This window comes from Cryptomeria japonica, unplaced genomic scaffold (assembly GCF_030272615.1).
Source record: "Cryptomeria japonica unplaced genomic scaffold, Sugi_1.0 HiC_scaffold_189, whole genome shotgun sequence".
Lineage (NCBI taxonomy): Eukaryota > Viridiplantae > Streptophyta > Pinopsida > Cupressales > Cupressaceae > Cryptomeria > Cryptomeria japonica.
Genome location: NW_026729011.1, coordinates 60,001 through 82,500, shown reverse-complemented (window position 1 = coordinate 82,500; position 22,500 = coordinate 60,001). Strand labels below are relative to the sequence as shown.

The 22,500-nt window shown below is 60.7% G+C and overlaps 2 non-coding genes across 2 annotated transcripts; both read left to right on the top strand.

Moving 5' to 3' along the window:
- Positions 1-11,828: 11,828 nt before the first annotated feature.
- On the top strand, positions 11,829-11,947 carry LOC131867887 (5S ribosomal RNA). Its single transcript, XR_009366408.1, has one exon. It is a non-coding gene; the product is annotated as a 5S ribosomal RNA (ribosomal RNA).
- Positions 11,948-19,764: 7,817 nt separating this feature from the next.
- LOC131867903 (5S ribosomal RNA) lies at positions 19,765-19,883 on the top strand. Its single transcript, XR_009366424.1, has one exon. It is a non-coding gene; the product is annotated as a 5S ribosomal RNA (ribosomal RNA).
- The last annotated feature ends 2,617 nt before the right edge of the window (positions 19,884-22,500 follow it).

Here is a 22,500-nt window from a genome sequence, read left to right as displayed (position 1 = left end):
TCGCAGAGAGGTGATAGACGCCAACGAGCCCGCGCATAGCAATCGAGGTGTAAAAAGGGCGTTGAAGGCAGGAAGCCTGGACGAAAGAGGCTACGAGGTCACCTCGAAGCGGTCTAAGAATCGGGCGCACTTGGGGCGACTACCAGTGCCAACCCCTTATCCCGCGGTGCGTCCGACACACAGAAATTTCCAAGGCGGCCAAGGAGCCTCCCCGCATAGCAATCGGGGTGTGAGGTTACGGATGCAGCATTGATAGCAATCGAGGTGTGAGGCGAAGGATGCAGAAGTGAGAGCCGAGGGATGTAGCAGAGATAGCAATCGGGGTGTGTGATGCAGAAGAGATAGCAATCGAGGTGTGCGGTGGGAAGGGCCCAGCAGCCAGAATGCATGAAGCGACGGATGAAGCAGTGATGACAACCGGGCTGTGAGGAGAGGAGGGATGCAGCCAAGAAAGCAATCAGGGCTCGAGGCAAGGGATGCATCAAGGATAGCAATCATGTTGTGAGGCGAGATTCCAAAGGCTAAACGTGAGAGGCTGCAGGGTCGACTCAGAGAGGTCTATGCATGTGAGAGGCTGAAAGCAAGGTCGACTCGGAGCGGTCTATGCATCGGGCGCGCTTGGGGCGACTACCAGTGCCAACCCCTTATCCCGCGACGCGTCCGACAAAGAGAACGTTCCAAGGCGGCAGAGGAGGTTACCAGCCGAAGGATGCAGTAGCAATAACAGGTATAGTTCCGCGGCGGCCGAGAAGACTCACCGCATAGGAATCGGGATGCGAGGCGAGGGATGCGGCGGGAAGGCCCCGACGGCTAAACGGAAGAGGCTGCAGGGCCGCCTCGGAATGGTCCAAGCATCGGATGCGATTGGGACGACTACCAGTGCCAACCCCTTATCCCGCGATGCGTCCGATACACAGATAGTTCCAAGGCGGCCGAGGAGCCTCACCGCATATCAATCGGGGTGCGAGGCGAGGGATGGGGCGGGAAGGCCCCAACGGCTAGACGGAAGAGGCTTCAGGGCCACCTCGGAATGGTCCAAGCATCGGACGCGCTTGGGGCGACTGCCAGTGCCAACCCCTTATCCCGCGATGCGTCCGATACACAGATGGTTCCAAGGCGGCCGAGGAGCCTCACCGCATAGCAATCGGGGGTGCGAGGCGAGGGATGGGGCGGGAAGGCCCCAACGGCTAGACGGAAGAGGCTTCAGGGCCGCCTAGGAATGGTCCAAGCATCGGACACGCTTGGGGCGACTACCAGTGACAGCCCCCTATCCCGCGATGCGTCCGATACGAAGATGGTTCCAAGGCGGCCGAGGAGCCTCACCGCATAGCAATCGGGGTGCGAGGTGGGGGATGCGGCGAGATGGCCCCAACGGCTAGACGGAAGAGGCCACAGGGCCGCGTCGGAATAGTCCAAGCATCGGACGCGCTTGGGGCGACTACCAGTGACAACCCCTTATCCCGCGATGCGTCCGATACGAAGATAGTTCCAAGGCGGCCGAGGAGCCTCACCGCATAGCAATCGGGGTGCGAGGTGGGGGATGCGGCGAGATGGCCCCAACGGCTAGACGGAAGAGGCTGCAGGGCCGCCTCGGAATAGTCCAAGCATCGGACGCGCTTGGGGCCACTACCAGTGACAACCCCTTATCCCGCGATGCGTCCGATACGAAGATAGTTCCAAGGCGGCCGAAGAGCCTCACCGCATAGCAATCGGGGTGCGAGGTGGGGGATGCGGCGAGATGGCCCCAACGGCTAGACGGAAGAGGCCACAGGGCCGCCTCGGAATAGTCCAAGCATCGGACGCGCTTGGGGCGACTACCAGTGACAACCCCTTATCCCGCGATGCGTCCGATACGAAGATAGTTCCCAGGCGGCCGAGGAGCCTCACCGCATAGCAATCGGGGTGCGAGGCGAGGGATGCGGCGAGATGGCCCCAAAGGCTAGACGGAAGAGGCTGCAGGGCTGCCTCGGAATAGTCCAAGCATCGGACGCGCTTGGGGCGACTACCACTGCCAACCCCTTATCCCGCGATGCGTCCGATACACAGATAGTTCCGAGGCGGCCGAGGAGGTGGGGGATGCAGCGAGATGGCCCCAACGGCTAGACGGAAGAGGCTGCAGGGCCGCCTCGGAATAGTCCAAGCATCGGACGCGCTTGGGGCGACTACCAGTGACAACCCCTTATCCCGCGATGCGTCCGATACACAGATAGTTCCGAGGCGGCCAAGGAGCCTCACCGCATAGCAATCGTGGTGCGAGGTGGGGGATGCGGCGAGATGGCCCCAACGGCTAGACGGAAGAGGCTGCAGGGCCGCCTCGGAATGGTCCAAGCATCGGATGCGCTTGGGGCGACTACCACTGCCAACCCCTTATCCCGCGATGCGTCCGATACACAGATAGTTCCAAGGCGGCCGAGGAGCCTCACAGCATAGCAATCAGGGTGCGAGGCGAGGGATGCGGCGAGAAAGCCCCAACGGCTAGAGGGAAGAGGCTTCAGGTCCGCCTCGGAATGGTCCAAGCATCGGACGCGCTTGGGGCGACTACCAGTGACAACCCCTTATCCCGCGACGCGTCCGATACACAGATAGTTCCAAGGCGGCCGAGGAGCCTCACCGCATAGCAATCGGGGTGCGAGGCGAGGGATGCGGCGAGAAGGACCCAACGGCTACACGGAAGAGGCTTCGGGGCCGCCTCGGAATGGTCCAAGCATCGGACGCGCTTGGGGCGACTACCAGTGACAACCCCTTATCCCGCGACGCGTCCGATACACAGATAGTTCCAAGGCGGCCGAGGAGCCTCACCGCATAGCAATCGGGGTGCGAGGCGAGGGATGCGGCGAGAAGGACCCAACGGCTAGACGGAAGAGGCTTCGGGGCCGCCTCGGAATGGTCCAAGCATCGGACGCGCTTGGGGCGACTACCAGTGACAACCCCTTATCCCGCGACGCGTCCGATACACAGATAGTTCCAAGGCGGCCGAGGAGCCTCACCGCATAGCAATCGGGGTGCGAGGCGAGGGATGCGGCGAGAAGGACCCAACGGCTAGACGGAAGAGGCTTCGGGTCCGCCTCGGAATGGTCCAAGCATCGGACGCGCTTGGGGCGACTACCAGTGACAACCCCTTATCCCGCGACGCGTCCGATACACAGATAGTTCCAAGGCGGCCGAGGAGCCTCACCGCATAGCAATCGGGGTGCGAGGCGAGGGATGCGGCGAGAAGGACCCAACGGCTAGACGGAAGAGGCTTCGGGTCCGCCTCGGAATGGTCCAAGCATCGGACGCGCTTGGGGCGACTACCAGTGACAACCCCTTATCCCGCGACGCGTCCGATACACAGATAGTTCCAAGGCGGCCGAGGAGCCTCACCGCATAGCAATCGGGGTGCGAGGCGAGGGATGCGGCGAGAAGGACCCAACGGCTAGACGGAAGAGGCTTCGGGTCCGCCTCGGAATGGTCCAAGCATCGGACGCGCTTGGGGCGACTACCAGTGACAACCCCTTATCCCGCGACGCGTCCGATACACAGATAGTTCCGAGGCGGCCGAGGAGCCTCACCGCATAGCAATCGGGGTGCGAGGCGAAGGATGCGGCGAGAAGGACCCAACGGCTAGACGGAAGAGGCTTCGGGTCCGCCTCGGAATGGTCCAAGCATCGGACGCGCTTGGGGCGACTACCAGTGACAACCCCTTATCCCGCGACGCGTCCGATACACAGATAGTTCCAAGGCGGCCGAGGAGCCTCACCGCATAGCAATCGGGGTGCGAGGCGAGGGATGCGGCGAGAAGGACCCAACGGCTAGACGGAAGAGGCTTCAGGGCCGCCTCGGAATGGTCCAAGCATCGAACGCGCTTGGGGCGACTACCAGTGACAACCCCTTATCCCGCGACGCGTCCGATACACAGATAGTTCCGAGGCGGCCGAGGAGCCTCACCGCATAGCAATCGGGGTGCGAGGCGAGGGATGCGGCGAGAAGGACCCAACGGCTAGACGGAAGAGGCTTCAGGGCCGCCTCGGAATGGTCCAAGCATCGGACGCGCTTGGGGCGACTACCAGTGACAACCCCTTATCCCGCGACGCGTCCGATACACAGATAGTTCCGAGGCGGCCGAGGAGCCTCAACGCATAGCAATCGGGGTGCGAGGCGAGGGATGCGGCGAGAAGGACCCAACGGCTAGACGGAAGAGGCTTCAGGGCCGCCTCGGAATGGTCCAAGCATCGGACGCGCTTGGGGCGACTACCAATGACAACCCCTTATCCCGCGACGCGTCCGATACACAGATAGTTCCGAGGCGGCCGAGGAGCCTCACCGCATAGCAATCGGGGTGCGAGGCGAGGGATGCGGCGAGAAGGACCCAACGGCTAGACGGAAGAGGCTTCAGGGCCGCCTCGGAATGGTCCAAGCATCGGACGCGCTTGGGGCGACTACCAGTGACAACCCCTTATCCCGCGACGCGTCCGATACACAGATAGTTCCGAGGCGGCCGAGGAGCCTCACCGCATAGCAATCGGGGTGCGAGGCGAGGGATGCGGCGAGAAGGACCCAACGGCTAGACGGAAGAGGCTTCAGGGCCGCCTCGGAATGGTCCAAGCATCGGACGCGCTTGGGGCGACTACCGTTGCCAACCCCTTATCCCGCGATGCGTCTGATACACAGATAGTTCCGAGGCGGCCGAGGAGCCTCACCGCATAGCAATCGGGTTGCGAGGCAGATTATTGGGAAGGGAACCCCCTGGGATGCGGCTCAAGCAGTGCCCAAAGGGACTGGAATGCGGAATCACATCGAGAGACCCAAATGCTATACGAGGGCTCAAATCGAATTATCGATTTGGCCACGACATGGACGCATCGGAACGACTACCTTTGCCGAACCACTCGCAATTGCATCCATACCGAAACCAATAGACATTTCCGTTAGAGCCCTCGCATAGCATTCGGGAATCTCGCATGCCCCTCTAAATCGACCAATGCTGGCGCTCAATGAAAATCCGAGCGCTACCACCGTTCGAGCGCCAGCATTGGTCGAGTTAGAGGGGCACGGGGGAGAATGCTCCAGTCAACACCTCCCCTATATAAGTTATTTGTCCGATTCTCGCACAACCGTAGTCTGCCTCGTCGAATCAAACAACGGTCCCAGATTCCGACTTCCGTTCCGTAGAGACCCAAAAGCTAGATGGAGGCTCGCAAGAAAGAGAGTCGGCGCATAGCAATCGGGTTTCTCGAACGTTTAGGGACCGAGCTCACTTGCGGATAGGGCAAAATCCGCCAAGCAACCCAAAAGCTAGACGGGGGCTCGAATCGAATCGCCTAGGCGGCCACAACAACGACGTGTTGGATCGACTACCAGTGCCAAACCATTCAGCAAGACTAGTCTGTGTCGAGGCCGGATAGAGATTCTCAGAGAGCGCCCGCATAGCATTTAGGAGACCTGCCGCGTCCCTCACACTCGACAAATGGTGGTGCACGTTTATAAATCCGAGCGATCCCAACCCTTTCAAGCACCAACATCGGTCGAGATAGAGGGGCACGGAGGGGGCTGCGTGAGACAACACAGTCCCCTATATAAGTTATTTGTCCGATTCTCACACATCCGAAGAATGGTCATCAAATCGGACAACAGCCCAAACTTCCGACTTCCGTCCCAGAAAGCCCAAGAGCTATCTAAAACGTTCATGGCCGGAACTCGATCGCGGCTATACCAGTCCGCCAAGCAACCCAAAAGCTAGACTGGAGCTCTAGTCGAATCACCTCTGTGGCCATTGCAAGGACGTGTTGGAGCGACTACCATTGCCGAACCATTCCGCAGGTCGAGTCCATACCAAGGCCGCATAGAGATTCACGATGAGCTCCTGCATAGCAATCAGGAGACTTGCCGTGTCCATCACAATCGATAAATCCTGGTGCAAGATTTTTGCATCCGAGCGCTCCAACCAGTCGAGCACCAGCATCAATCGACATAAACGGGCACGGGGGGAGGATGCTCGAGAACACTACCTCCCCTATATAAGTTATTTGTCCGATTCTCAAGCAGCCGAAGTCTGGTCATCGAATCGGGTCAAAGACCACAACTTCCGACTTTACCCACAATGCAAGTCATCGAATCGAACATCGGCCCCCGAGTCGGACTCCATGCGTATGTCAGGTCATCGGACCCAAATTCCGCCTTCCTGCGCATGGCGGGCCATCAATATCAACTCGGTCATCGGACCCAAACTCCGCCTTTTTGCGTATGGCACGCCTTCAAATCGGTCATCGGACCCAAATTCCGCCTTCCTGTGCATGGCGGGCCATCAACATCAACTCGGTCATCGGACCCAAATTCCGCCTTTCTGCGCATGGCACGCCATCAACTCGGTCATCGGACCCAAATTCCGCCTTCCTGCGCATGGCAGGTCATCGGACACAAATTCAGACCTCGCCAATATGCCTACGTATCGAATCGGTCATCGGACCCAACTTCCGACTTCATCCATACTGTAGGGTCTTTGAGGTTGGCGCGGTGCGCTCAACCCAGGGAGTCGACCCATCGAAGCATACACCTCCCCTATATAAGCTATTTGTCCGATTCCCACACCTGTGTAGTTTGCACCTCTGACCAGGACATCGACCCCAACTTCCGAACTCGACTGCAACGACGGCACCAGCGCCTTGGTGCGCACCTTGCGACGCACAGTCCCAACATTCGCCTTCCTGCACATGGCAGGTCATCGGACCCAAATTCCGACCTCGCGAGTATGCCTACATATCGAATCGGTCATCGGACCCAACTTCCGACTTCATCCATACCGTAGGGTCTTTGAGGTTGGCGCGGTGCGCTCAACCCGGGGAGTCGACCCAACGAAGCATACACCTCCCCTATATAAGCTATTTGTCCGATTCCCACACCTGTGTAGTTTGCACCTCCGATCAAGACATCGACCCCAACTTCCGAACTCGCCTCCAACGACCGAACCAGCGCCTTGGTGCGCACCTTGCAACGCACAGTGCCAACATTCGCCTTCCTGCACGTGGCAGGTCATCGGACCCAAATTCCGACCTCGCGAGTATGCCTACATATCGAATCGGTCATCGGACCCAACTTCCGACTTCATCCATACCGTAGGGTCTTTGAGGTTGGCGCGGTGCGCTCAACCCGGGGAGTCGACCCAACGAAGCATACACCTCCCCTATATAAGCTATTTGTCCGATTCCCACACCTGTGTAGCTTGCACCTCCGATCAGGACATCGACCCCAACTTCCGAACTCGACTAAAAAGACCGCACCAGCGCCTTGGTGTGCACCTTGCAACGCACAGTGTCAACATTCGCCTTCCTGCACATGGCAGGTCATCGGACCCAAATTCCGACCTCATGAGCATACCTACTAATCGAATCGGTCATCGGACCCAACTTCCGACTTCATCCATACCGTAGGGTCTTTGAGGTTGGCGCGGTGCGCTCAACCTGGGGAGTCGACCCATCGAAGCATACACCTCCCCTATATAAGCTATTTGTCCGATTCCGACACCTGTGTAGTTTGCACCTCCGCTCAGGACATCGACCCCAACTTCCGAACTCGCCTGCAACGACCGAACCAGCGCCTTGGTGCGCACCAAAAGTGCGCACTTTTGGAGGGCACTTTTCTGCGCTCCAAAGGTGCGCACTTTTGGAGGGCACTTTTTGGAGGGCACTTTTCTGCGCTCCAAAGGTGCGCACTTTTGGAGGGCACTTTTTGGAGGGCACTTTTCTGCGCTCCAAAGGTGCGCACTTTTGGAGGGCACTTTTTGGAGGGCACTTTTCTGCGCTCCAAAGGTGCGCACTTTTGGAGGGCACTTTTTGGAGGGCACTTTTCTGCGCTCCAAAGGTGCGCACTTTTGGAGGGCACTTTTTGGAGGGCACTTTTCTGCGCTCCAAAGGTGCGCACTTTTGGAGGGCACTTTTTGGAGGGCACTTTTCTGCGCTCCAAAGGTGCGCACTTTTGGAGGGCACTTTTTGGAGGGCACTTTTCTGCGCTCCAAAGGTGCGCACTTTTGGAGGGCACTTTTTGGAGGGCACTTTTCTGCGCTCCAAAGGTGCGCACTTTTGGAGGGCACTTTTGTGCACTCCAAAGGTGCGCACTTTTGGAGGGCACTTTTCCTGTGCTCCAAAGGTGCACACCTAGGTGAGCACCTTCGACCACACCTTGTAGCACACCAAACTCTGACTTTCGACTTCATCCGCAATGCAGGGTCTTTGAGGTTGGCGCAATGCGCACAACCAGGGGAGTCGACCCATCAAACCCAACACCTCCCCTATATAAGCTATTTGTCTGATTCTCATACATGCGTAGCCTGCAGGAGCAATTAGGACATCGACCCCAACTTTCGGCTTCTAAACGAAAACAAGGTCTTTGAGGTTGGTGTAATGCGAACAACTAGGGGAGTCAACCCATCAAACCCAACACCTCCCCTATATAAGCTATTTGTCTGATTCTCATACATGTGTAGTCTACAGGAGCAATTAGGACATCGACCCCAACTTTTGACTTCTTAACGAAAACAAGGTCTTTGAGGTTGACGTAATGCGCACAACCAGGGGAGTCGACCCATCAAACCCAACACCTCCCCTATATAAGCTATTTGTCCGATTCTCATACATGTGTAGCCTGCAGGAGCCATTAGGACATTGACCCCAACTTTTGACTTCTTAACGAAAACAAGGTCTTTGAGGTTGGCGTAATGCGCACAACCAAGGGAGTTGACCCATCAAACCCAACACCTCCCCTATATAAGCTATTTGTCTGATTCTCATACATGTGTAGCCTGCAACAACGATTAGGACATCCACCCCAACTTCTGAATTCGTCTGCGTTGACCGCACCAAAGGTGCACGCCTTGGTGCTCACCAAAATCCGACTTCCGACTTCTTCTGCTATGCGGGGTCTTTGAGGTTGGCGCAGTGCGCACAACCAGGGGAGTCAACCCACCGAATGCAACACCTCCCCTATATAAGCTATTTGTCTGATTCTCATACATGCGTAGACTGCAGCAATGATTAGGACATCCACCCCAACTTTTGACTTCTTAAACAAGACAGGGTCTTTGAAGTTGGTGCAGTGCACACAACCAGGGGAGTCGACCCATCAAACGCAACACCTCCCCTATATAAAGCTATTTGTCCGATTCTCATACGTGTAGTCTGCAGCAGCGATTAGGACATCGACCCCAACTTCCGAATTCGTTTGCATTGACCGCACCAAAGGTGCACGCCTTGGTGTGCACCCTGGAGTGCACTTTGGTGCTCACCTCGGTGCACACTTTGGTGTGCACCTCGGTGTGCACCAAAGGTGCGCACCTTGGAGCGCACCAAAGGTGTACACTTTGGAGCGCACCACATAGGGTCTTTGAGAGGTTGGCGCAGTGCGCACACCAAGGTGGGTGTTGAGGTGCGTGCCGAGGTGGGTGGGTGCTAGGGTGCGCTCCATGGTGGGTGCCAGGGTGGGTGCGTGCTAGGGTGGATTCCAAAGAGGGTCATAGGGTGGGTGCCAAGGTGGGTTGGTGATATAGTGGGTTCAAAGGTGGGTACTAGGGTGGGTTCCAAGGTGGGTCACAAGTTGGGTGCCAGGATGCGTGGGTGTTAGGTTGGGTGCCAAGGTGGGCTCCTGCGTGGGTGGGTGCTAGGGTGGGTTTCAAGGTGGACGCGAGGGCGGGTGCCAAGGTGGGTAACAAGTTGGGTGTTAGGATGGGTGAGTGCTAGAGTGGGTGCCAAGGTGGGTGGGTGCTAAGGTGGATGCCAAGGTGGTTCACAGGGTGGGTGGGTTCTAGGGTGAGTTCCAAGGTGGGTCACAGGTTCAGTGCTAGGGTGGGTGTCAAGGCGGGTGTCGAGGTGCCTGGGTGCTAGGGTGTGGATGCCAATGTGGGTCATAGGGTGGGTACTAGGGTGGGCTGCAATGTGGGTGCCAAGGTGGGTAACATGCTCGGTGGGTTCTAAATTGGGTGCCAGGGTGGGTGTGCACCCACCTTGCCCGAGGTGGGTGCCAAGGTGCCAGTGTGGGTGGGTGCTAAGGTGGATGCCAAGGTGGGTGAGAAGGTGGGTGATAGGTTGAGTGGTAGGATGGGTGGGTGCCAAGATGGGTCACAGGGTGGGTGCAAGGGTGGGTAGGTGCTAGGGTTGGTGTCAGGGTGGGTGGGTGCTAGGTTGGGTTCCAAGGTGGGTGCGAGGGTGAGTGTCAAGGTGGGTCACAGGTTAGGTGCTAGGATGGGTGAGTGCTAGGGTGCAAAGGTGCCAGGGTGGGTGCTAGGATGGGTCGATGCTAGGGTGAGTGGCAAGGTGGGTCCACAAGTGTCAAGGTGGGTGCCGAGGTGGGTGCCAAGTCGGCGACTGCTATGGTGGATGCCAAGGTGGGTCACGGGGTGGGTGCCAAGTTGCTAGGTTGGGTTCCAAGGTGGGTGCCAACGTGGGTGCTAGGGTGCGTGGGTTAAAGGGTGTGTCACAACGTGGGTGCCAGGATGGGTGCGCACCCACACTGGCCAAGACGGGTGCGGGTGCAAGGTTGGGTTCCAAGCCCGGTCACAGGCTGGGTGCTAGGATGGGTGGGTGCCAAGGTGGGCACCAGGGTGGGTGCACCCACCCTGGCCAAGGTGGGTCACGGGGTGGGTCCTAGGGTGGGTAACGGGGTGGGTACTAAGGTGCGTGCCAAGGTGGGTCATAGGGTGGGTGCCAAGGTGGGCACCAGGGTGGGTGTGCACCAACCCTAGCCAGGGTAGGTCACGGGGTGGTTGTCGGGGTGGGCGTCAAGGAGCCAAGGTGGGTGGCAAGTAGCCAAGTTGCGTGCCAAGGTGGGTGTCGGGGTGGGTGCCAAGGATCCAAGGTGGGTGCCAAGGAACCAAGGTGGGTGTCTGGGTGGGTGCCGAGGTGGGAGCCAGGGTGGGTCCCAAGGTGAGTGCAAAGGTGGGTGCCAGGGTCAAGGTGAGTGCCAATGTGGGTTCCAAGGTGCCAGGGTCAGGGTGAGTGCCAATGTGGGTTCAAAGGTGCTAAGTTGGGTGCGAGGTTGGGTGCGAGGGTGGGTGGGTGCCAAGGTGTGCTAGGTGGAAGCCCGGGTGGGTCGGCATCCCATGGGTGTCGAGTTGGGTGCCTGATGGGTGCTTCTTGTCAAGTTTTAGTCGTCGGGACTCATTTCGAGCCTTAGAGGTCGTTTCTTGTCCGGTTGCCCTGTCTTCGACCTGGGAACCCAATTTTGGTCCTCGGGTCCCATTTTTTTTTGTCTCGCATCCCACTTTTGGCCTGTGGCCTTTTCGGGGTCGATTCTCGTTTTGGGCATCAGAGCATGTTTCTTCTCCTAAAACCCAATATTTGTTTATTAAGTCTCGGAACACATTTTTGTTCTCGTGGACCCATCATGGGTCTTGGAACGCATTTGTGGTCCTTGGGTCCCATTTTGCATCCCGAAACTTGTGTTTTGGTGCTTGATCCCTATTTTGGGTGCCCACCTTGCACCAAGTGCGCACCCGGGGCAAACCGAGCGCCTTGGTGCACCGGGGCAAGATCGAGCGTGCACCCGAGGCGCCCCGAACATGCACCAAGGTGCACTCGGCCCACATGTGAGCGCAGGTCGTTGCGCCCGAGGTGGTGTGTGGGCACCGCGTTGCAGACGGGACACTGCACGCACACGACGCCCCCTCCAGGTGCACGCACGTAGGCCGGGCCGGGTGCACACCCGACGCCCTAGCAAGGTGCGCGCACCCGGGCAGGGCTCACACTTGGCGAACGGGGCGCACTTCGCGAGGGAGGGTGTGCACCTCGACGGGGGTGGGTGGCCGGGGTGGATTCGCACGTGGGTCGCGGTTTGCTAAGTACACACTGCGACAAGCTCATAACGGGTGCGATCATACCAGCATTAGTGCACCGGATCCCATCAGAACTCCGCAGTTAAGCGCGCTTGGGCCGGAGTAGTACTGGGATGGGTGACCTCCCGGGAAGTCCCGGTGTTGCACCCTTTTTTAGTTTTTCGCCGGGCGTCGCAATGCTATTTGAATAAACCTTTTGCCCGTTTGCGTTCTCGTCGGGGCCGGGCCGGGCCGGGGTGCGCTGCCCGCACTACCGCGCGCGCGGGGGCGACACCGAGCGCGCACCCGAGGCACCCCGAGCACACAGGCCACGGTGCAACCCGGGCGTTGTGCGCGCACCCCGGTGCGCCCGAGGTGCTGCGCGCGCACCCAGGTGAAATCGGTGTGCACCTCGGCCAGTGCGCGCTCGGTCGAGTCGCGCACGTTGGCCAAGGTGCACGGTGATGTTTCTTACTCTAAGGTTCCGCACCAGACGCCCGGGACAGGTGAGCGAAGCTGGGCGGGGCCGGGTGCGCGGCCGGGGCAGGTGCACGCAGCTGGAGAGAGCTTTGGAGCACACTTCGGAGCGCACCAATGATGCGCTCCATTCAAAAGTTTCCTGAAAAGGCAAAAAAAGTTGAGATTATAGAATTTCCCACTTGAGAGATTGTAAAAAAAAAAAATTTAAAATGAAGGAAACGCGGGTGCCAAGGTGTGCGCAGCCCAGCCAAGGTGTGCGCACCAAGGCGCCCACCCTGGCGAAGGTGCACGCAAGGTGCGCACCCGAGGCAAACCGGACAATTAACCCAACTTTCGACTTCGCGCGCACCTTGGAGCGCACTTCGGAGCGCTCCTTGGTGCGCACCAATCTTGGGCACCTCGGAGTGCACCATGGCGCCCACCAAGGTGCGCACCCGGGGCAAACCGAGCTCCGACTTCGTGCGCACCTTGGAGCGCACGAAAGGTGCGCACCATGGCGCCCACCAAGGTGCGCAGCCCAGCCAAGGCGTGCGCATCAAGGTGCGCACCCTGGCGAAGGTGCGCACCCGGGGCAAACCGAGCTCCGACTTCGTGCGCACCTTGGAGCGCACAAAAGGTGCGCAACCCAGCCAAGGTGTGCGCACCCCGGTCAAACCGAGCTCCGAATCGTGCGCACCAGAGGTGCACGCCATCGTGCGCACCTTGGAGCACACTTCGGAGCCCTCCTTGGTGCGCGCCGATGTTGCGCACCTCGGAGCGCACCCGGGGAAAACAATGCAATTAACCCGACTTTCGACTTCGTGGGCACCTCGGAGCGCTCTCGGGTTCGCACCTCGGAGCACACCGAGGTGCGCACCTTTGATGCGCTGCCTTCACCAATTTCCAGAAAAGGCAAGAAAACATTGAGAAGGTGTGCGCACCGAGGTGCCCACCCTGGCGAAGGTGCACGCGAGGTGCGCACCCGGGGCAAACCGGGCTCCGACTTCGTGCACGCCGCACCTTGGAGCACACTTCGGAGCGCTCCTTGGTGCGCACCAGGGCGCGCAACCCAGCCGAGGTGCCCACCCCGGCGAAGGTGCACGCGAGGTGCGCACCCGGGGCAAACCGGGCTCCGACTTCGTGCACGCCATGGTGCCCACCGCGGCGAAGGTGCACGCGAGGTGCGCACCCGGGGCAAACCGGGCTCCGACTTCGTGCACGCCGCACCTTGGAGCACACTTCGGAGCGCTCCTTGGTGCGCACCATGGTGCCCACCAGGGCGCGCAACCCCGCCGAAGGTGCACGCGAGGTGCGCACCCGGGGCAAACCGGGCTCCGACTTCGTGCACGCCGCACCTTGGAGCACACTTCGGAGCGCTCCTTGGTGCGCACCATGGTGCCCACCAGGGCGCGCAACCCCGCCGAAGGTGCACGCGAGGTGCGCACCCGGGGCAAACCGGGCTCCGACTTCGTGCACGCCATGGTGCGCACCGCGGCGAAGGTGCGCACCCGGGGCAAACCGGGCTCCGACTTCGTGCACGCCGCACCTTGGAGCACACTTCGGAGCGCTCCTTGGTGCGCACCAGGGCGCGCAACCCAGCCGAGGTGCCCACCCCGGCGAAGGTGCACGCGAGGTGCGTACCCGGGGCAAACCGGGCTCCGACTTCGTGCACGCCGCACCTTGGAGCACACTTCGGAGCGCTCCTTGGTGCGCACCATGGTGCCCACCAGGCCGCGCAACCCAGCCAAGGTGTGCGCACCAAGGTGCACGCGAGGTGCGCACCCGGGGCAAACCGGGGTCCGACTTCGTGCACGCCGCACCTTGGAGCACACATCGGGGCGCTCCCGGGTTCGCACCGGCGTTGCGCACCGTGGTGGGCACCTCGGAGCACACCAAGGTGGGCAGCGAGGTGCGCACCTTTGATGCGATGCCTTCACTAATTTCCATAAAAGGCAAAAAAAAAACGAGATTTTAAAATTTCCGTTTTGAAAGATAGTGAGAAAAAGGGAATGCTGGTGCCATCTTGAGCCCGCCCTGGTGCGCAGCCCAGCCAAGGTGTGCGCACCAAGGTGCCCACCCTGGCGAAGGTGCGCGCCCGGGCAATTAATCCAACTTCCAACTTCGCGCGCGCCAGGGTGGGAGCGCACCCAACAACCGGGCCTGGGAAGAGCCAATGCGAGAAACCCCACCAAACGCTCTGACAAAAAAAGAGGGGGCGCTCCAGTAACCCCGCTTCGGAGCGCACCCTGGGCAAACCCAGCCAAGGTGCCCACCCCGGCCAAGGTGCAGGCGAGGTGCGCACCCGGGGCAAACCGGGCTCCGACAACGTGCACGCCGCACCTTGGAGCACACTTCGTAGCGCTCCCGGGTGCGCACCTCAGAGCACACCAAGGTGGGCAGCGAGGTGCGCACCTTTGATGCGCTGCCTTCACTAATTTCCAGAAAAGGCAAAAAAAAAAGGAGATTTTAAAATTTCCGTTTTGAAAGATAGTGAAAAAAACGGAACGCGCGTGCCATCTTGAGCCCGCCCTGGTGCGCAGCCCAGGTAAGGTGCCCACCCTGGCAAAGGTGCGCACCCGGGCAATTAACCCTACTTCCGACTTCGTGCGCGCCAGGGTGGCAACCGGGCCTCGGAAGAGCCAATGCGAGAAACCCCACCAAACGCTCCGACAAAAAAAGAGGCGGCGCTCCAATAACCCCGCTTCGGAGCGCAGCCGGGGCAAACCCAGCCAAGGTGCCCACCCCGACGAAGGTGCACGCGAGGTGCGCACCCGGGGCAAACCGGGCTCCGACAACGTGCACGCAGCACCTTGGAGCACACTTCGAAGCACTCCCGGGTGCCCACCGGCGTTGCGCACCGTGGTGGGCAGCGAGGTGCGCACCTTTGATGCGCTGCCTTCACTAATTTCCAGAAAAAGGCAAAAAAAAATGAGATTTTAAAATTTCCGTTTTGAAAGATAGTGAAAAAAAAGGAACGCGGGTGCCATCTTGAGCCCGCCCTGGTGCGCAGCCCAGGCAAGGCATGCGCACCAAGGTGCCCACCCGAGGTGCACACCCGGGGCAAACCGGGCTCCGACTTCGTGCAGGCCGCACCTTGGAGCACACTTCGGAGCGCTCCTTGGTGCGCACCATGGTGCCCACCAGGGCGCGCAACCCAGCCAAGGTCTGCACACCAAGGTGCCCACCCCGGCGAAGGTGCACGCGAGGTGCGCACCCGGGGCAAACCGGGCTCCGACTTCGTGCACGCCATGGTGCCCACCGCGGCGAAGGTGCACGCGAGGTGCGCACCCGGGGCAAACCGGGCTCCGACTTCGTGCACGCCGCACCTTGGAGCACACTTCGGAGCGCTCCTTGGTGCGCACCATGGTGCCCACCAGGGCGCGCAACCCAGCCAAGGTGTGCGCACCAAGGTGCACGCGAGGTGCGCACCCGGGGCAAACCGGGGTCCGACTTCGTGCACGCCGCACCTTGGAGCACACATCGGAGCGCTCCCAGGTTCGCACCAGCGTTGCGCACCTTTGATGCGCTGCCTTCACTAATTTCCAGAAAAGGCAAAAAAAAACGAGATTTTAAAATTTCCGTTCTGAAAGATAGTGAAAAAAACGGAACGCGGGTGCCATCTTGAGCCCTTCCTGGTGCGCAGCCCAGGCAAGTTGTGCGCACCAAGGTGCCCACCCTGGCGGAGGTGCGCGCCCGGGGCAATCCGGGCTCCGACTTCGTGCACTGCATGGTGCCCACCAAGGCGCGCAACCCAGCCAAGGTGCCCACCGCAGCGAAGGTGCACGCGAGGTGCGCACCCGAGGTGCACACCCGGGGCAAACCGGGCTCCGACTTCGTGCACGCCGCACCTTGGAGCACACTTCAGAGCGCTCCTTGGTGCGCACCAGGGCGCGCAACCCAGCCGAGGTGCCCACCCCGGCGAAGGTGCACGCGAGGTGCGCACCCGGGGCAAACCGGGCTCCGACTTCGTGCACGCCATGGTGCCCACCGCGGCGAAGGTGCGCACCCGGGGCAAACCGGGCTCCGACTTCGTGCACGCCGCACCTTGGAGCACACTTCGGAGCGCTCCTTGGTGCGCACCATGGTGCCCACCAGGCCGCGCAACCCAGCCAAGGTGTGCGCACCAAGGTGCACGCGAGGTGCGCACCCGGGGCAAACCGGGGTCCGACTTCGTGCACGCCGCACCTTGGAGCACACATCGGGGCGCTCCCGGGTTCGCACCGGCGTTGCGCACCGTGGTGGGCACCTCGGAGCACACCAAGGTGGGCAGCGAGGTGCGCACCTTTGATGCGATGCCTTCACTAATTTCCATAAAAGGCAAAAAAAAAACGAGATTTTAAAATTTCTGTTTTGAAAGATAGTGAGAAAAAGGGAATGCTGGTGCCATCTTGAGCCCGCCCTGGTGCGCAGCCCAGCCAAGGTTTGCGCACCAAGGTGCCCACCCTGGTGAAGGTGCGCGCCCGGGCAATTAACCCAACTTCCAACTTCGCGCGCGCCAGGGTGGGAGCGCACCCAACAACCGGGCCTGGGAAGAGCCAATGCGAGAAACCCCACCAAACTCTCTGACAAAAAAAGAGGGGGCGCTCCAGTAACCCCGCTTCGGAGCGCACCCTGGGCAAACCCAGCCAAGGTGCCCACCCCGGCCAAGGTGCAGGCGAGGTGCGCACCCGGGGCAAACCGGGCTCCGACAACGTGCACGCCGCACCTTGGAGCACACTTCGTAGCGCTCCCGGGTGCGCACCTCAGAGCACACCAAGGTGGGCAGCGAGGTGCGCACCTTTGATGCGCTGCCTTCACTAATTTCCAGAAAAGGCAAAAAAAAAAGGAGATTTTAAAATTTCCGTTTTGAAAGATAGTGAAAAAAACGGAACGCGCGTGCCATCTTGAGCCCGCCCTGGTGCGCAGCCCAGGTAAGGTGCCACCCTGGCAAAGGTGCGCACCCGGGCAATTAACCCTACTTCCGACTTCGTGCGCGCCAGGGTGGCAACCGGGCCTCGGAAGAGCCAATGCGAGAAACCCCACCAAACGCTCCGACAAAAAAAGAGGCGGCGCTCCAATAACCCCGCTTCGGAGCGCAGCCGGGGCAAACCAAGCCAAGGTGCCCACCCCGACGAAGGTGCACGCGAGGTGCGCACCCGGGGCAAACCGGGCTCCGACAACGTGCACGCAGCACCTTGGAGCACACTTCGAAGCACTCCCGGGTGCCCACCGACGTTGCGCACCGTGGTGGGCAGCGAGGTGCGCACCTTTGATGCGCTGCCTTCACTAATTTCCAGAAAAAGGCAAAAAAAAATGAGATTTTAAAATTTCCGTTTTGAAAGATAGTGAAAAAAAAGGAACGCGGGTGCCATCTTGAGCCCGCCCTGGTGCGCAGCCCAGGCAAGGCATGCGCACCAAGGTGCCCACCCGAGGTGCACACCCGGGGCAAACCGGGCTCCGACTTCGTGCAGGCCGCACCTTGGAGCACACTTCGGAGCGCTCCTTGGTGCGCACCATGGTGCCCACCAGGGCGCACCCGAGGCAAACCGGGCTCCGACTTCGTGCACGCCGCACCTTGGAGCACACATCGGAGCGCTCCCAGGTTCGCACCAGCGTTGCGCACCTTTGATGCGCTGCCTTCACTAATTTCCAGAAAAGGCAAAAAAAAACGATATTTTAAAATTTCCGTTCTGAAAGATAGTGAAAAAAACGGAACGCGGGTGCCATCTTGAGCCCTTCCTGATGCGCAGCCCAGGCAAGTTGTGCGCACCAAGGTGCCCACCCTGGCGGAGGTGCGCGCCCGGGGCAAACCGGGCTCCGACTTCGTGCACTGCATGGTGCCCACCAAGGCGCGCAACCCAGCCAAGGTGCCCACCGCAGCGAAGGTGCACGCGAGGTGCGCACCCGAGGTGCACACCCGGGGCAAACCGGGCTCCGACTTCGTGCACGCCGCACCTTGGAGCACACTTCAGAGCGCTCCTTGGTACGCACCAGGGCGCGCAACCCAGCCAAGGTGCTCACCCCGGCGAAGGTGCACGCGAGGTGCGCACCCGGGGCAAACCGGGCTCGGACTTCGTGCACGCCGCACCTTGGAGCACACATCGGAGCGCTCCCGGGTTCGCACCAGCATTGCGCACCTTTGATGCGCTGCCTTCACTAATTTCCAGAAAAGGCAAAAAAAAGAAAAAAATGAGATTTTAAAATTTCCGTTTTGAAAGATAGTGAAAAAAACGGAACGCGGGTGCCATCTTGAGCCCGCCCTGGTGTGCAGCCCAGGCAAGTTGTGCGCACCAAGGCACCCACCCTGGCCAAGGTGGGTCACGGGGTGGGTCCTAGGGTGGGTAACGGGGTGGGTACTAAGGTGCGTGCCAAGGTGGGTCATAGGGTGGGTGCCAAGGTGGGCACCAGGGTGGGTGTGCACCAACCCTAGCCAGGGTAGGTCACGGGGTGGTTGTCGGGGTGGGCGTCAAGGAGCCAAGGTGGGTGGCAAGTAGCCAAGTTGCGTGCCAAGGTGGGTGTCGGGGTGGGTGCCAAGGATCCAAGGTGGGTGCCAAGGAACCAAGGTGGGTGTCTGGGTGGGTGCCGAGGTGGGAGCCAGGGTGGGTCCCAAGGTGAGTGCAAAGGTGGGTGCCAGGGTCAAGGTGAGTGCCAATGTGGGTTCCAAGGTGCCAGGGTCAGGGTGAGTGCCAATGTGGGTTCAAAGGTGCTAAGTTGGGTGCGAGGTTGGGTGCGAGGGTGGGTGGGTGCCAAGGTGTGCTAGGTGGAAGCCCGGGTGGGTCGGCATCCCATGGGTGTCGAGTTGGGTGCCTGATGGGTGCTTCTTGTCAAGTTTTAGTCGTCGGGACTCATTTCGAGCCTTAGAGGTCGTTTCTTGTCCGGTTGCCCTGTCTTCGACCTGGGAACCCAATTTTGGTCCTCGGGTCCCATTTTTTTTTGTCTCGCATCCCACTTTTGGCCTGTGGCCTTTTCGGGGTCGATTCTCGTTTTGGGCATCAGAGCATGTTTCTTCTCCTAAAACCCAATATTTGTTTATTAAGTCTCGGAACACATTTTTGTTCTCGTGGACCCATCATGGGTCTTGGAACGCATTTGTGGTCCTTGGGTCCCATTTTGCATCCCGAAACTTGTGTTTTGGTGCTTGATCCCTATTTTGGGTGCCCACCTTGCACCAAGTGCGCACCCGGGGCAAACCGAGCGCCTTGGTGCACCGGGGCAAGATCGAGCGTGCACCCGAGGCGCCCCGAACATGCACCAAGGTGCACTCGGCCCACATGTGAGCGCAGGTCGTTGCGCCCGAGGTGGTGTGTGGGCACCGCGTTGCAGACGGGACACTGCACGCACACGACGCCCCCTACAGGTGCACGCACGTAGGCCGGGCCGGGTGCACACCCGACGCCCTAGCAAGGTGCGCGCACCCGGGCAGGGCTCACACTTGGCGAACGGGGCGCACTTCGCGAGGGAGGGTGTGCACCTCGACGGGGGTGGGTGGCCGGGGTGGATTCGCACGTGGGTCGCGGTTTGCTAAGTACACACTGCGACAAGCTCATAACGGGTGCGATCATACCAGCGTTAGTGCACCGGATCCCATCAGAACTCCGCAGTTAAGCGCGCTTGGGCCGGAGTAGTACTGGGATGGGTGACCTCCCGGGAAGTCCCGGTGTTGCACCCTTTTTTAGTTTTTCGCCGGGCATCGCAATGCTATTTGAATAAACCTTTTGCCCGTTTGCGTTCTCGTCGGGGCCGGGCCGGGCCGGGGTGCGCTGCCCGCACTACCGCGCGCGCGGGGGGCGACACCGAGCGCGCACCCGAGGCGCCCCGAGCACACAGGTCACGGTGCAACCCGGGCGTTGTGCGCGCACCCCGGTGCGCCCGAGGTGCTGCGCGCGCACCCAGGTGAAATCGGTGTGCACCTCGGCCAGTGCGCGCTCGGTCGAGTCGCGCACGTTGGCCAAGGTGCACGGTGATGTTTCTTACTCTAAGGTTCCGCACCAGACGCCCGGGACAGGTGAGCGAAGCTGGGCGGGGCCGGGTGCGCGGCCGGGGCAGGTGCACGCAGCTGGAGAGAGCTTTGGAGCACACTTCGGAGCGCACCAATGATGCGCTCCATTCAAAAGTTTCCTGAAAAGGCAAAAAAAGTTGAGATTATAGAATTTCCCACTTGAGAGATTGTAAAAAAAAAAAATTTAAAATGAAGGAAACGCGGGTGCCAAGGTGTGCGCAGCCCAGCCAAGGTGTGCGCACCAAGGCGCCCACCCTGGCGAAGGTGCACGCAAGGTGCGCACCCGAGGCAAACCGGACAATTAACCCAACTTTCGACTTCGCGCGCACCTTGGAGCGCACTTCGGAGCGCTCCTTGGTGCGCACCAATCTTGGGCACCTCGGAGTGCACCATGGCGCCCACCAAGGTGCGCACCCGGGGCAAACCGAGCTCCGACTTCGTGCGCACCTTGGAGCGCACGAAAGGTGCGCACCATGGCGCCCACCAAGGTGCGCAGCCCAGCCAAGGCGTGCGCATCAAGGTGCGCACCCTGGCGAAGGTGCGCACCCGGGGCAAACCGAGCTCCGACTTCGTGCGCACCTTGGAGCGCACAAAAGGTGCGCAACCCAGCCAAGGTGTGCGCACCCCGGTCAAACCGAGCTCCGAATCGTGCGCACCAGAGGTGCACGCCATCGTGCGCACCTTGGAGCACACTTCGGAGCCCTCCTTGGTGCGCGCCGATGTTGTGCACCTCGGAGCGCACCCGGGGAAAACAATGCAATTAACCCGACTTTCGACTTCGTGGGCACCTCGGAGCGCTCTCGGGTTCGCACCTCGGAGCACACCGAGGTGCGCACCTTTGATGCGCTGCCGGGGCAAACCCGCCGAAGGTGCACGCGAGGTGCGCACCCGGGGCAAACCGGGCTCCGACTTCGTGCACGCCGCACCTTGGAGCACACTTCGGAGCGCTCCTTGGTGCGCACCATGGTGCCCACCAGGGCGCGCAACCCCGCCGAAGGTGCACGCGAGGTGCGCACCCGGGGCAAACCGGGCTCCGACTTCGTGCACGCCGCACCTTGGAGCACACTTCGGAGCGCTCCTTGGTGCGCACCAGGGCGCGCAACCCAGCCGAGGTGCCCACCCCGGCGAAGGTGCACGCGAGGTGCGTACCCGGGGCAAACCGGGCTCCGACTTCGTGCACGCCGCACCTTGGAGCACACTTCGGAGCGCTCCTTGGTGCGCACCATGGTGCCCACCAGGCCGCGCAACCCAGCCAAGGTGTGCGCACCAAGGTGCACGCGAGGTGCGCACCCGGGGCAAACCGGGGTCCGACTTCGTGCACGCCGCACCTTGGAGCACACATCGGGGCGCTCCCGGGTTCGCACCGGCGTTGCGCACCGTGGTGGGCACCTCGGAGCACACCAAGGTGGGCAGCGAGGTGCGCACCTTTGATGCGATGCCTTCACTAATTTCCATAAAAGGCAAAAAAAAAACGAGATTTTAAAATTTCCGTTTTGAAAGATAGTGAGAAAAAGGGAATGCTGGTGCCATCTTGAGCCCGCCCTGGTGCGCAGCCCAGCCAAGGTGTGCGCACCAAGGTGCCCACCCTGGCGAAGGTGCGCGCCCGGGCAATTAACCCAACTTCCAACTTCGCGCGCGCCAGGGTGGGAGCGCACCCAACAACCGGGCCTGGGAAGAGCCAATGCGAGAAACCCCACCAAACGCTCTGACAAAAAAAGAGGGGGCGCTCCAGTAACCCCGCTTCGGAGCGCACCCTGGGCAAACCCAGCCAAGGTGCCCACCCCGGCCAAGGTGCAGGCGAGGTGCGCACCCGGGGCAAACCGGGCTCCGACAACGTGCACGCCGCACCTTGGAGCACACTTCGTAGCGCTCCCGGGTGCGCACCTCAGAGCACACCAAGGTGGGCAGCGAGGTGCGCACCTTTGATGCGCTGCCTTCACTAATTTCCAGAAAAGGCAAAAAAAAAAGGAGATTTTAAAATTTCCGTTTTGAAAGATAGTGAAAAAAACGGAACGCGCGTGCCATCTTGAGCCCGCCCTGGTGCGCAGCCCAGGTAAGGTGCCCACCCTGGCAAAGGTGCGCACCCGGGCAATTAACCCTACTTCCGACTTCGTGCGCGCCAGGGTGGCAACCGGGCCTCGGAAGAGCCAATGCGAGAAACCCCACCAAACGCTCCGACAAAAAAAGAGGCGGCGCTCCAATAACCCCGCTTCGGAGCGCAGCCGGGGCAAACCCAGCCAAGGTGCCCACCCCGACGAAGGTGCACGCGAGGTGCGCACCCGGGGCA